The sequence below is a fragment of the Tamandua tetradactyla genome, chromosome 8 (genome assembly GCF_023851605.1).
Source record: "Tamandua tetradactyla isolate mTamTet1 chromosome 8, mTamTet1.pri, whole genome shotgun sequence".
In the NCBI taxonomy this organism is placed as follows: Eukaryota; Metazoa; Chordata; class Mammalia; order Pilosa; family Myrmecophagidae; genus Tamandua; species Tamandua tetradactyla.
In genome coordinates, this window is record NC_135334.1 from 124221386 (window position 1) to 124236186 (window position 14801).

At 37.5% G+C, this 14801-nt stretch overlaps 1 protein-coding gene and 1 non-coding gene across 13 annotated transcripts in view; one reads left to right on the top strand and one right to left on the bottom strand.

Annotated features, from left to right (window-relative positions):
- The window catches only part of CELF1 (CUGBP Elav-like family member 1), an 80886-nt gene that overhangs the window by 60485 nt on the left and 5600 nt on the right, over positions 1 to 14801 (bottom strand). The window lies entirely within an intron of this gene.
- On the top strand, positions 14272 to 14387 carry LOC143645446 (U5 spliceosomal RNA). The gene has a single exon (XR_013157151.1). It is a non-coding gene; the product is annotated as a U5 spliceosomal RNA (small nuclear RNA).

Consider the following 14801-nt stretch of genomic DNA (forward strand, 5'->3'; position numbering starts at 1 on the left):
AAGACCAAAAACAAAGGGGAAGCTGGAATATACAGATGTGCCAGTGCCATTTGCTGAAACTGAGCTATGCTATAAAATCAAAGTGTGCCACTGAGTTTAATCTCCAATGGCAGCCCAAGAGTGGGTGTACAAAGATGCACAGTACAAATGGGAAAATGTTAGCAGGCAAACTCGGATGGGCATGAAGAGTTGCCAAGAAGGGGAAGGTGAGGCCAGAATTAACGTCAAGATAAACCGAATTTTACAAAGTTATTAAGTATGCAGGACCCATGAGACACTCGACACCAGGTCGTAGGCCCTAAACAAAAAACACACATCAGAAACCAACAATGAACAAATTGCAGAACAAATTCCTAAATGATGCACAGTCAGAATACATCAGGAAATGGTCACGCAGAATTCTGCAGCCACACCACACAGTCACAGGAAGACGCTCCCTCAGGGAAAGTGTATTTCCATCATTTAAAGTCCTTTATCCTTTCCTCATCAGCACAGTTACAAATATATGCATAAAACTGTCTCATCTTCACTCAACTGACAAATTCTATTCCCAACTCTGCATGCTTGTGACTCTGAGAGGATAAGAAAGGGGGAGGGAAAAAAAACTGTAAAACAAACAAACAAACAAAACACTTGAATTTAGACTCCAGTTTATGAAGAATAATTCATCTCTCTAACTGCAGTATCCATTTAAAATACAGCAGCAAATCCAATACCCTTTGGACTTGGCCTGAAATCTGTCTACATGTCATGTCCCTTACTATTCCTTAAATAGACATGACACCAAAAGATATTACACGGCCCCTGTGAGGCCAAACTTCACAAAGCATTCTAAAGCAGTGCAAATACAGTACAGGACACTGCAAAGTCCAAAACACCAGGGCACTCCCCACAGTTCTTTTGCCAGCATCAAGCCAAGTCAATAGGCATAACCCCTGCTGCTACCCTATTTCAAAAAGATGAGTACTAAATCATTCCCTAATAGGCTGGAAGTGTCTCATTCCTTTTTTTCCAAACTTTATGTCAGGATAGGAATTCCACAATGAGCTAAGAGCTCATCTTCATGATCTACAAACTCAATGAGTGAGATATGTTCCAAAGACCACTTCCAGCACCACCAGTTTGGCATTCTCTCCCTGTAATATTATTTTATTAAATATTACAAATCTTGCCTCCTCTGAGGCTCTGTAAATTAAAATCAACAAAACTAAGCAAAACAAAAAAAGACAAGCGGGTCACCTCTTTCACTGGAAATCTAGTCCTCCACAGAAATGTGCAGAGAGGCAGAAGGGGGCATGGAAGAGCACAAGCTGCCAGCCCTGGCTGAGTCCTAAGCAGGCCTGAGTCAGTATGGGTGCACAGGGCGGCCACATGGCCTGGCCAGTGGGCTGCTCCTGCTGCTGCTATACAAATATAGAAAGCTGAAAAGTGGAACAGCAGTTTCAGCAGAAGACTCTGCTCCATGCTTACAGAGGGAGGAGAAGGGAACTAAACAGCTTTACACCACACTTGGTTGCTGAAAAGGGGTCATTAGTGAGCGCCTAAAAATCTCACACATGCATTCTGTCCACACACTTCAGACAAAAAACCAGAAACACACAGGCTGGTACTTGAAGTAAGGTTTAAGAAATTCTATTTCAGTCAGGGAACTTCCCAATAATTTCAGCTGCTTATACCAAGGATCCCTCAGCCATGGGAAACGGAAAGGACACTGTGAAAACTTTAAATCAGATTATTACCAGAAAGCAGGAGCCATGAGACTTAATTTATCACTTAAATCCAGGAATTTAACATGCAGAAAAGGCTATCTCCATTTGTGTGAGCAAGCATAACCTTCACCAGCCAGAACTCTTTTGCTGCTTTCAGAATGGACATCTCATTCCAACTTAGACTGTTTTGAGGTCTCTCATTTTTTTTTGTTCTAGTTAGTACAATGTAAAATAAATTCAGATATAATTTTTTAAAAAACATTCCCCAGGATGCTGGCTTATATAATCAGAAACCAAATATTTATGTTCCAAAATCATTTTGCTTAAAATAATTCATTGATACATCTCAAAGTGGCGTATATACAAAGAGCTTAATTTCTGAACAAGGTGAATGCCCCAAAGATACAAGGTGTAGTTGACTGGCTCAAATGATTCTTCTTCTTCAGCTCTTACTGAACCAAGTACTTAGTGAGCACCAGCTACATATTCATTCAGTATCAGAGGTGCCTGTAGGACAAACACCAGCCATACGATCTCCAATACTTATAAACTAATTTCTGAACAAGATTAACACATGCAATAATAAAGGCTAATGCTGTATGACTAGTGTTATGGTGTGTACAGAGGATACAAACTAAAACAGCTCTATGTGTTAAGAGGAGAGAGACTGAGGACAGAGGGTCCGAGACCTCCTTCCACGGAAACTACCTACCAGCACACTTCCTAAGAGCACCTCCAACACCTTTCAAGTGCAGATACTGAAGATACAGAATTTGAACTAGATGATTTCTAAGGTTCCACTATTTGTGAAATTCTTTGAGTCTGCAATTTAAACCTCAAATATTTCAAAGTGGCATGAGATTAATACCACACGGCTCATGGAAGGAAAATTAGAGTTTTTGCCAACTTTAGAGAAAATATGTTCTAAAGAAAAGAATAAATTAAGACCATAACTTGACATCCACTCTAACATCTCTTCCATGATATTTTCAGGAAAATATTCTTTCATCTCAGACATCTCCGCCTAGCCTTCTGTGTAAATTTCAAACCCACCATTTAAAAAAACAACACTATCACAGGGAAACAAAACAGTGCGAGTAGACATCTTTGTGCTGATGTACTCTGAGATTCCTGATTACAAAACACTGCTAGGTCACCCAGTCATTAGGAGGACCTCTGGAGAAAAGGGTATCTATCACTCAGCTTCTTTTCATCACAGCACTGTCCAGTGCCTATGTACACACAATCCTAAACTTACAGGACATAAGGTAGCTCCCCTGTAAAACCCTTTCCCCAACACTCAAAAAATGGGAAAAAAAAAAAAACCCCTTCAAATTCTTAACTTTGAAATAGCTAGTGTAATACATTTTATCAGCAAATTAGCAACCTGGAATTCTGAAATTTTGTTTGTCGAATGGTGTGAAAGGTTATGCAGGGGACAGTGTTAATGACAAGCAAAGAATGCTAAATGAAAGCAAACTTGATCTCTACTCATCTCAGGGGGATTATGAGAAGAATTCCTTAGGTGTGCTAAAAGGTATCTCACTAGATTCTTCCTCTCTTACCAGATGCACTTAAAAAAAAAAAAAAGAAGGTAAAGGTGCCCGTTTCCTACTTCTAATTCTATCCTGCAGGACAGAAAGTAATAGGTGATAGGTATAGGGGAAAATACAGGAGCATAAATGATTGGAATGAAGAAGACTGATAATAGGCAAACAAACAAAGAAACTGCCCAGCCTGTTAGCAAGAGGCGATACATGAGAACAGCCATTGCCTTATGCTTCAAACTTCAAAAAATATTTTAGATTAAAAAATTAATCTTCCTTTAAAAGATAAAAGAAAAAATGCATCTGTTACTGAAATATTTAGGCCTAAAATTTTCAGGTTCTCATGGCAACCTAAGTCATCACACTGCACATACTGTATATAAAGCACATATTTAGAGGCTTAACTAGTAAATTCAAAATGTGACATATGTGCAACGTGGGCGACAACATTATTCTGGGAACCTTAACTTTAAAATTTTCCAACTTTTATTTTGCAACCCTGAAGATGATATAATAGAGTCAGCTATGTAGAAAAAGTGCAAGTTCAAAGAAGAGGTACAAAGAATATAAATAGAAGCAAAGAGATGAAAGGCAAGAAGAAAATTCAAGTTTCTGAACATGGCTCTCCCCCACTGTGAAATAACCTGTAAATGCAGGATTAAAAAACAAGATTGGTAGTGAAGACTATATTAATACATATATAAGATAACACTTGGGACAGACTTTAATGTGGGCACAGACAACAGAGAACACGGCCACAGTCTAGACAGCTGGAGAGACCAGTGGTCTCTTCTCTCTCTCTCTTTTCTAGGGTGCATGGAATATGGCTGTCTGGAATAAGAAGCAATGCCAGAGCCAAATGTATGGTTGCAAGATTTAAGGGATTGGAGGGGAGGATGGTATTCTAAGCATTTAAGAGGGTGGGGGTAAGGAGGAGAGAAAAAAGGACTACAAACCTAGGAGACAGGATATGGTAGTCTTCTTTATGACCCCCTCATGTCTCACTAGTTTTGGTAACGGATGGTGGCAGAACATCGTGAATATAATTAACACCACTGAATTATATATCTAAAAGTAGATAAAATGGGAGACTTTAGGTTGTATGTTACCAGAATAAAAAAATTTTTTGAAGTCAACAGAATTGTATAACACAAAGAGTGAATCCTAATGTAAACTCTGGACTACAGTTAATAGTATAATTATAATTAACATTGTTTCATCAATTGTAACAAAGGTGCCACAGTAATGCAATAAGGTAATAATAGGGAAAACTCGGGTGGGGGGGATCTGGGAACGCTGAAGTTTTGCATGAATTTTCTGTAAACTTTCTAATAATAAATATATGAAATAAACTCAAAAGATGTAACATTCAGTTTTCTCATCTACAAAATTGCCCATGGGAAGGATTTTTCCCGTATATCTGCCCACAAGAGCTCCACCATGATCCACACACCTCTTGTGAAAGACTTGACGTTGCTATGAATGCTACCTACCTTAAAACCACATTTCCACACCACTTCTGTTAGGGTTAAATTACACCTACTTTTCAATAAGAAAACAGGCAAATGGTTAAGGTAAGGTACACAAACAGTATCATATCAGGGCTGTTTACAGATGTGCCTATTTTCCTAACTCTCTCAAAGGTAAGAAGTTATTGAGGAATAGATTTTATAGTCTTGATTAACAGTTAAAAGTTATACTATCATATGAAAAGAAGTGGTCACAAAAACAAAACCATTTTGTTACTGTCACGAGGCTGGGGCTCCCAAAGCAAGAAAGGTACCAGAAGAGAGCAGAGGATCAGCAGTGGAGCCCTCACAGCAGAGGCCTGTTCTCCCACCTGACACCTGGATGCTCCAAGCATGTCACTAACCTCACCAGGGTTCCGAACCTCAAACCTGTCCATCAAATAGTGGTAATGTGGCCAACTTTCTCTACCTCCCTCTCTCTGTTTCTCTCTGTGGCTCAACGTAAAATCCAACCACTAGTTCGATCCATTACAGTTTAACTTTGCACACTTTCAAGGAAACTTTGCATAATGAACTTGTATGCAAAAACTGACTGGTTGAATTAAGAACCAGAATCACCACCAGTACCAAATATATTTCAGAGTAAATGAGGGAAAAGGCCACTGCAAATGAGTCTAGAACTAGAATTGTCTTTCAAACCCATCCACACCTGCTAATAAGTGAAATATTTGATTACCTTAATTACCTTGGCTGCACAAGAAGTACTGGTGCTCATGAAATTCCAAAATATTAAAAACTCAGCCACAAATTCAACTTCCCCAAGTTGAATTCTTGATACTCTCACAAGCAGTGGGGACAACCAAAGCTATAGGCTGAGCCCCCAATCTTGGGGTTTGTTCATATGAAACTTAACCCCACAAAGGATAGGTCAAGTATATTTAAAATTTAGGCCTAAGAGTCACCCCCAAGAGAGCCTCTTTTGTTGCTCAGATGTGGCCTCTCTCTCCAGCCAACAAGACGAGCAGTCTCACCACCCACCCCCTCTCTGCATGGGACATGACTCCCAGGGGTGTGGACCTTCCTGGCAACATGGGACAGAAATCCCAGAATGAGCTGAGACTCAGCATAAGGGACTGAGAAAAACCCCAGAATGAGCTGAGACTCAGTATCAGGGGATTGAGAAAACCTTCTTGACCAAAAGGGGGAAGAGTGAAATGAGACAAAGTGGCAATGGATGAGATTCCAAACAAGAGTTGAGAGGTTATCCTGGAGGTTATTCTTATGCATTAAGTAGATATCACCTTGTTATCCGAGATGTAATGGAGAGACTGGACTGTCTGAAAATGTAGAGCTGTGTTTCAGTAGCCATGTTTCTTGATGATGATTGTATAATGACATAGCTTTCACAATGTGACTGTGATTGTGAAAACTTTGTATCTGATGCTCCTTTCATCTACCTTATCAATAGACGAGTAAAACATATGGAATAAAGATGAATAATGGGGGAACAACTGTTAAAATAAATTTAGAGTGAAATGCTGGTGATCGGTGAGGGGCAGGTGTGGGGGATATGGTATGTATGAATTTTTTTGTTTTCTTTTTCTGAATAGATGCAAATATTCCAAGAAATGATCATGATGATGAATATGAAACTATGATGATATTGTGAATTACTGATTACATATGTAGAGTGGAATGATCAAAAGTTACAACTGTTGCGTTTGGTGTTTTTTGGTATTAAAAAAAATTTTTTTTAAAAAAGAGTGGCAGGGGGGGCGGGCCACGGTGGCTCAGCAGGTAAGAGTGCTTGCCTGCCATGCCCGAGGACCCGGGTTCGATTCCCGGTGCCTGACCATGTAAAAAAAAAAGAGTGGGGGAAAAAATCAAAGATGATGGTGGAGTTATACAGGGAAGTTCGAGTTTAACAAATGAGTGTAAGTACTAAATCACTATACTAATATTTCTTTTAGTCTCCAGTACTTTAGAGCGGAGAGAAGTAAAAACCTAAAATTGTGGAACTGTATCCCATACCAAACTCTGAAATCTGTTCTACAACTAATTGTCGTGACATACTCTGAAATTTATTGCTTTTGGGTATACATGTTTTTTCACACAGAAAAAGAAAAAATGAGAGGGAAGGAGTATAACGGAGAAGATAGGCTTAACAAATGAGTGTGACTGCTGAAACATTATATTGATATTTCTGTTGATCTGCAGTGTCTTGGAGCCATTAGAAGAAAAAACTGTAACCCATTCCAAACTTTAAAATCTGTTCTATAACTGCTTGTTAAAACGTACTTGGAAATTTACTGCTTCTTTGTATATATGTTATATTTCACAATAAAAAACATTTTTAAAAAATTAAAAAAAAAAAACTCAGCCCATTTTCATTATAGCATTCTCTACTGTGTTGAAGTCAAGATAGCAAAATATTGCCAACAGCCTCATTTTCACTTTACTTTTCTGGTAAGACAAAAAGAAAAATTAATATTGGAGCCAAACTCTCTAATTTTAAGTATGGTAAATTCTTCAAGGAAGAAAATAAAGTTTGTGATAATAAGAAAAGGAAAATACTTCTGTATATCTTATTAGAAAATATAAGATATATACACTCCTTAAATTAAAAGGTATTTTAAAAAAAACAACTCAATCTTAGAATCGTGTTTACCTTTCAAGTAATTCTAAAAGAGGAAAGTAAAATAAAAGCTAAAGCACTGACAAGGGCATTAAATGACTGGCATGCTGAGTAACATGACTTCAAAAAATGGACCTAAAATACTTTTCTTGGTATATGCAATTAATTAATAATTTCCAAAATAGCGCTGGTTTTGAGCCTAAAATTCACTTTTGTGTTAACGCACCTATACTCTATGAATAATGACAAAGCACTCACAAACGCGTCATGAAAACACAAAACTCGCCTATCTGACTTTGCTTTAAAAATATTTGAGGCCTTTTTCAAAATTCTTTAGCTAACACTCATCTCATCTTATTAAGCACATTATAAGGTAGTTTAAACTCAACATAGCATTTACCATCATCTCTTCCCTCCCACTTGTTAAAGGACTAGTTTGTTCCAAAAATGGCTTTATCTTTTCAAAAATTCTATTGTTGAGGTATGACACAATATTCTGAAGTACATGAAACGTACTCCAGTAGCCTTGACCCTTGAAGATGACTGTGTAACTACACAGCTTTTTTACACTGGGACCGGGATGTGAAGACCTTGTGTCTGATGCTCCCTTTAGCCAGGATATCGACAGATAATTTAAAAAAAAAAAAAAGACAAAAACAAATAAATAATGGGAGGGATATGGGGTAAAAAAAAAAAGGAGGGGGGTAGATTATAATACTATTGGTCAATCAGAGGGAGGGGTAGGAGGTATGGGATATGGGTTTTTTCTTTTGTCTTTTTCCTTTTCTCAAGTGATAAAAACATTCTAAAAATGATCAATGAACAATACACAACTATGTGATGATACTGTGAGCCAATGATGGACTATACGGTGTATGAAGATATTTCAATAAAAATATTTTAAGAAAAAGAAATATGACTAACAAATATGACTTAAATGGAGATGAAGAGGCTAATGAAAACATTTGGTAATTATTCAGATTTTACAACCGTTATTTTATAAGGTGAGAAAAAAAGGGGTATAGCTTTCAAAAGGGAAATCCATGTAAAACTATCTCCTCTTTGATACAGGCAGTTCCCCACTACACACGTAACCTTGCCACCTGAGGCAGAAGACCAAGGCCGCCTGCCCAGGACTGCTGCAGGAAAGGATTTCTAGGCTAGAATTTCCTTGCATGACCTGTAAAGCCCCTTCCCAACTTCAGAAACTGTGACTTCCTCATGAAAAGCAGAGGCAAGGCAAATTCAATGTGTGGGTGGAGACAGCAGAACAGTATTCTGGGGAAATTAGAAGGCCGGGACTGGAATACTGCTTCAGCCTCTGTGTGAATGTACGTAAGGCATTTCATTTCCCTCACTTGCAAAACGAAAAGATTAGACGAGAAAAATCTCTGAGCCTAAGGCTCCCTTCCTTTTCCTCCAAAGCCTGCTTGGGCCACCCACCATCTTCCCACCGCTGCACCTTACCATAATTAGGCAACTTTTTTAAGCATCTAATTAATGGAACACAAATTAAATCCTTTAACTTTCTTTTCTATTTCTGGCTTGTTGCAAATGTGCAACAGCATTTTATCGAGTAGTTAATGCCACACAGTTCTTGAGATACTGGCTTTTCTTTGAACCCCAGTGACAGTTACACAGTGACAAGTTGTAAGCAAGGAGGTTGTTACCATAGAGACCCACTAGGATTCCTGGGGGTGGATTCAGTAGGCTTTTTTTTTTTTTTTTTTTTTGGTCAAAGCGTCTTTTTATGTTCTGGATCTGGCAATTCAGAAAGCCTGATCTAATTCTTCCTCAGCAAGCTAGCTGCCTTTAAGAAATAGTGCCATGTAGAACCCAATTCTGGAGAAATAATAAAAAACTGCTTTAGTGACTCTTTCTGACAAAAGAAGAGTTAAATATATTTAATTCTCAATCTTCCTCATCCCTATCCATAAAAATAAATACAAATTCAATGAAGTTTCAGTGGCCTGTATATACTGTGGAAATTATATTTTATTTTCCCCATCAAGACTCAAAGTTCTCCAAAGCAAATTTCTACTCAAGAAATTTCTGCTTCCCTACATGATTATATTAGAAATATATCAGACACAACAACTTATAAAGAAAGCCAACTGGACCAGTACAAAGAAGTTTAAGTTTAAATTCCAAGTCTGTCTCCAAAAATGGACAAAGGTGTTTTAATTCAGGGAGTTGAACTGCCACTCCTCTCCCCAGAGACCCCTTCTGTTAGAGGATATCTTAAGAAAACAGATCACTTACAAATCCGATCTGTAGCTCTGGTTTGTTCAGAGGAGAAATGGAGCAGTCAGAAGACAAAAGAAAACATTTTTCTAAGTTGTGAGCCTCCTGTAGGTGGTGCTTAGCCCAGAAGAAATGAACATTAATAAAAATAGTACTTGATTTCATATCAGTAATCTAAAACTTCAGTATCCTAGCCCTGAACCACAGCAACTTAAGAGCTAGAAAGTATCTGGAAAGCTGAGGAAGTACCCCTGGGTTCATTAACAGCCTCTCATTTACCTCAAACTAATAACTACTGGAAAGCCTAAACACAAACGTCACTATGATAAGATGTATTAGAAACGAAATGTCATTTTATAAAAGTAAAACAGAAATCTCTAATTCACAAACAAAAAGGAGATGGAACATACTACCAACTTTAAAAAGGCAGACACGGAGGGGGTGGGGGTGCAAGGGTAGTTCAATGGCAGAATTCTCGAGTGCCCAGTTGGGTTCAATTTCCCATCTATGTGCTTCCTCCAAAACAAAACAAACCAACAACAAAAAAAACAAACAAAAATTCAACAACAAATGGTGTTGCAATCACAGGATAGTCACACAGAAAAATAATGAAATGTGACCCCGCAATGCAGCATACCAAAAAAAAAAAAAAAAAAAAAGACAGGCACTAGGCATCAAAATATTCTATAAATATATTGTATCTGGTTTTGATATATTTACTTACCTAAACTTTGCTGTTAACAAGTCCATAAGGGTTATTTTTAAATAGTTTCCCAGTATAATCACCAAAATCTATAACCCACATTAGTTCAGCCTTGTAAGCTTTCCTTAAATTACACTTATAAATATACCCAGAAACTATTAAACAAAAACAGCACAATAAAAATATAGTAAAATAAATAATCATTTCCATGATTATTTCCCATAAACTTGAAAGGGGAAGTGTGAGGGTCAAGCCCAGAGAATAGTTCTGGCACACTGTTTAAATAACAGTCTAGAGACAAAGGGAAAGATGCAAGCCACAGGACCTGAGAGACAGACTCTTGGGTGCCCTACTCATTTTTACTACCGGTTTACAATTTCCTTGATTTTATTTTTAAATGCATGTCTTGGCCCGGAAAAGCAAAAGAACATAGGCTGCCAGCAATGTCAGATTCTCTGTTTCTTATTCATTCTCTGGAGTTACAGAAAACAGAGCTAGAAACAGGGATGTCTAGGAACCTTCTGACTTGTCCAGGCAATATGTAACATGTTTTGCGATCACAACGGCATTTATAGTACAAATCTTAGCCTATTTAATATCTTCTAAAGGAAAGTTGCTTACTTTTTCCCCAGAAATCTCCTTGGAGCTCCAAAGTACTTTATCTTCAGAAGACAACATTATTTGAATTAACAAGATACAGAATTCCAATTTTAAAAGCTGTCTTCCTATTCCTAGTCTTTAGCACTGAACTTTCTCAAAACACAGAATTAAGTGGCATTCAGCCTGACATGGTGTATTCAACAAATATTTACCAAGGATCTACCTTTGTGCAAGCACTCTGGACTGTACAATTTCCTCTATGCACAGCATTAGGGTCAGTATTATAAAGGCACATTATTTAGATACATACTCATAATCAGTGCTCAGTTTCTCATGCCAAATCATGTCTTCCAGCTTTTCCTACCTTACCAATCTATTTTTTCCTGGTTGGATACAAACCCATTTCAAAGCTGCCTTTTTTCTCTTTTTAGTTTCTACTCATTAATATTACAGAGACATTTTACATTCCCCTGGAATAAAGTATTTTAACATAACAGAAACCAAATGATGACAGGAAGAAAAAATCAAGTTAGAAGCACAAAAGTATCTTTCTCAGAGCTTTCCTCTCTCCTTCATTAACTAACACTTTTCAAAAAGAAAATCACCACTGTGATGCTCCTGTCACAGATCATTCATGAGTCTCTGAGCTGGGACCAGACAGACTCCATCATCTGGGCACCCAGCCACTCACCATTACCCCTTTGTCCAAAGTCTCAACTGTGTTCAACCCACATTACTGTGTTCCTCTCAAGCCCATCAACTTTTTTTTTTTTAAGAGGAAACAATCAGGAAACTAAAATAAATGTATTATTTGACTGGAAATGGAAAAAAAAAATCTTAACTTCTCACCAACAAAAAAATTCTTTAAAAATGATGGCTCAAGACCTGGCCCTTTTCTGGTTTCCATGATGTTGCCTACACTGCTAGACTACAGTTTAGTATTGCTTTGTATCATGAGGCCAAGAAACTCCATGTTGCTTGTAAGTAGAAGAATTGAAAAAGCAATAAACATTTATTGAAAAAAAGAAAAAAAAATAATGGCTCACTTTAAGTGTCTTATCTCAAACAGTATTATTTTTGTAATTATCAGGTTTATATGCCTAAAAAAACTAGTTATAAACAAATATTCATTAAAACTTGTGAAAACCTTTGCAATATTGATCTGGCAAAGCACCAAAGGGAAATCACTCTCCATACCAAAAGCAACAGTACAAGCGAATGTCTACACCGCAGTTGGAGCCGAGACTCCAAGCAGCCTCGGAGCCTAGGGGTGGAGACGGGCTGCCTTCCAAAGAGAACCGTCCTAAAAATTCAAATGAATTCAAGAAGTGTTACGCAGAGCTCTGTACTGCCCTTTTAAAAGCTGCTGGTTATAACAACAGATACCTTAAAACTAGCTAAGCAAAAAGTGAAATTAACTAAAAGCAGACAAGAGTGTCTCAAGGAACCCAAGGGCAGAAAATACAACAGAGCCACACCCGGAAAGCCTTTAGGCACCCTGGCTTCTACTCTGCACGCAGATGGCTGCCTCTCTTCAGAGGTGCATTTCACCCATGCTCCTCTCTGGACGAATCTACTTAATTCTCCCTCCCTGCACACTGGCCTTCATTGTTTCCACATTTATGAACCTGAACTTGGCTGCAGCCCAGCATCTGGGTATGGATGTTTCCAATTCTGAATTCAAGTGACCTGTCTGTTGTCTAAGACCTGAATCTCAGGTGCAAGGTGCAATCTTAAATTTCTACCAGAAACTGATTTGTCCAGCTTGGGTCAGGTATCTATTCCTGTTAAAACTGGGGCTGGATTGTGTGTTGATTCCCCTCCCCCAAAAGATATGTGCTACTCTAAGCAAAAAAAGGCCATCTCCACCTTCAAAAAGCCTAAAATTTCACTGGAATGAAATATATATATATATTTTTAAGGATATTAATAAAATATTAAATCATATTCTAAAGACAATATGCAAACAGAAAAAAGCTTCATGAAAAAGGATAACTGTGCAATAAATAACAAATTGAACCATGAACAGGGAAAGGCTGAAATACATTACAAAACACAAGTGATGCTATCTGCTCCTCAGCTCTAGCCATTGAAGAAATAAAGAACTATGGAATAAATAGTATTTTACCATACAAACAGCTTCCAGTGAAACGTCCTTGTGCAAAGCCTGTTATAAGGCTTAACATGATTGTTAAACAGTCCACTAAGGACTGTTTTTAATGTACAGTAATAGCAAGGTAGCTGAAGAATGTCAGAGTTGCACATTTCCAAGTTGCTTATGACCTCCTGACTTCCTTTCACTCTCAGCACTCGTAAGAGTGCATTCAAAGTTAAGCAGGCAGCCAATAGGGGCGGCACAGGTGTTTCTCAGTAGTCATATTCCACCCCACCCAGCATGGTAAATTAGCAGCATCAAGAACAGAGAGAATCATCCAGAAGAGAAATGCTAGTTAAACTTTGTGACTGTAGTGTGGGGGGAGGGGATTGAAGCAGGAAAAAAGAATGTTTCCCACATACAAAAGCTACAAGCACAAAGAAATTGGGGAAAGCCTAAAGTAAATTATCTATACTAAATAGAAACTAGCAAAAACTTAACAGATGTCCAAATAATATTGAGTTAAAAAAGACAGTCTACTCACAGTAGACTGTTAGTTACCCCACATTATCACCAAGTATCACACATTCCCAGTCACTGCAAGAGCTTGCTTCAACCTCACAGGAAACAAAAGGTAAAAGAACAATGAGAAAGTGGTAACAGTTTCTAATTTAGGGATTCTTTTTCAGAAGAGCAGCAATGTTATGTAAATAGAAGCTACTGACCTTTCAAAATTAAAAACATGACTATCAAATTAAACAGCTTTGGAACCCACATGACTTCATTTGTATAATCCCTAAACTAGATATATTTCCCAACTCAAAAATAAATTTTCAAGGGAGTTTCAATGTGGGGAAAAAGTGAAATTATTCAACTCCATTTTGACAAAGCTGAACACAATAAAAAGAAGAGCTGGTGGAACCATGGAAGTCAGAAAGTTAGCAGAGAGTTATTTTGTACGCCATGGCCTCTACCTATGAACACATCTCCAAAGTAGCAACTTAAAATCAATTAAGTGATGTACTTTGAAATATACCGTTTTGCACATATTTCACAATAAAAAATTTAAAAAAAAAACCAATTAGTGAGGTCCCTTAGCTCTTGCGGCAGTATCACCATCCTCTTTATATTTACTGCTACATTTTATAAGTGGAGGAAAAGAAAAATCAAAGTGTTACAACCCAGAAGCTATTCTAAAAATGAGTCCATTTCCTCTAAGGTGAGACAAAAGTTTGGCTGATTCAGTCTCACATCAAAACTTCAAAAACCATACTATGTTTTCTCTTCAGATCGTATAAATCTTTCGCATTTTACTAAAGATTTCTGTGGAGAGAAACAAGCATGAGTTCTTAACCAATTTTTTGAGGCTCTGTCTTTACAGAACTTATCAAGGTGTATTGTAATAAAAGACTTCGGAAGTAAAAACAAACAAACAAAACTTCAAAAACCCAGACAGTTAAAATACTTTATATCATTTAAAATACCAAAATATCTTATACTCACACACACACACCCTCCCCTAACGAGGCTTTTCATCCCTTAGGGAAAAAAAGCTGTATTTAATTAAAATAACTTTTCCTATCTATGAAAGCCATTGCTCAAAAAATTTAAAATGGTTAGTATGGTTAGTATGAAGAACAAAAACCATCCATAGACCCATTGCCCCGAGACATTTTTGGTATTTAATTTTCTAGTCTGTAAAACGTAATTTTTAAGAGAACTAAAGAGTTCTTTAGCAGTAAGATTACTGAAAGTCAATATGGAGTTTATGATGGACATAATTTATTTCTGAAAAAAGT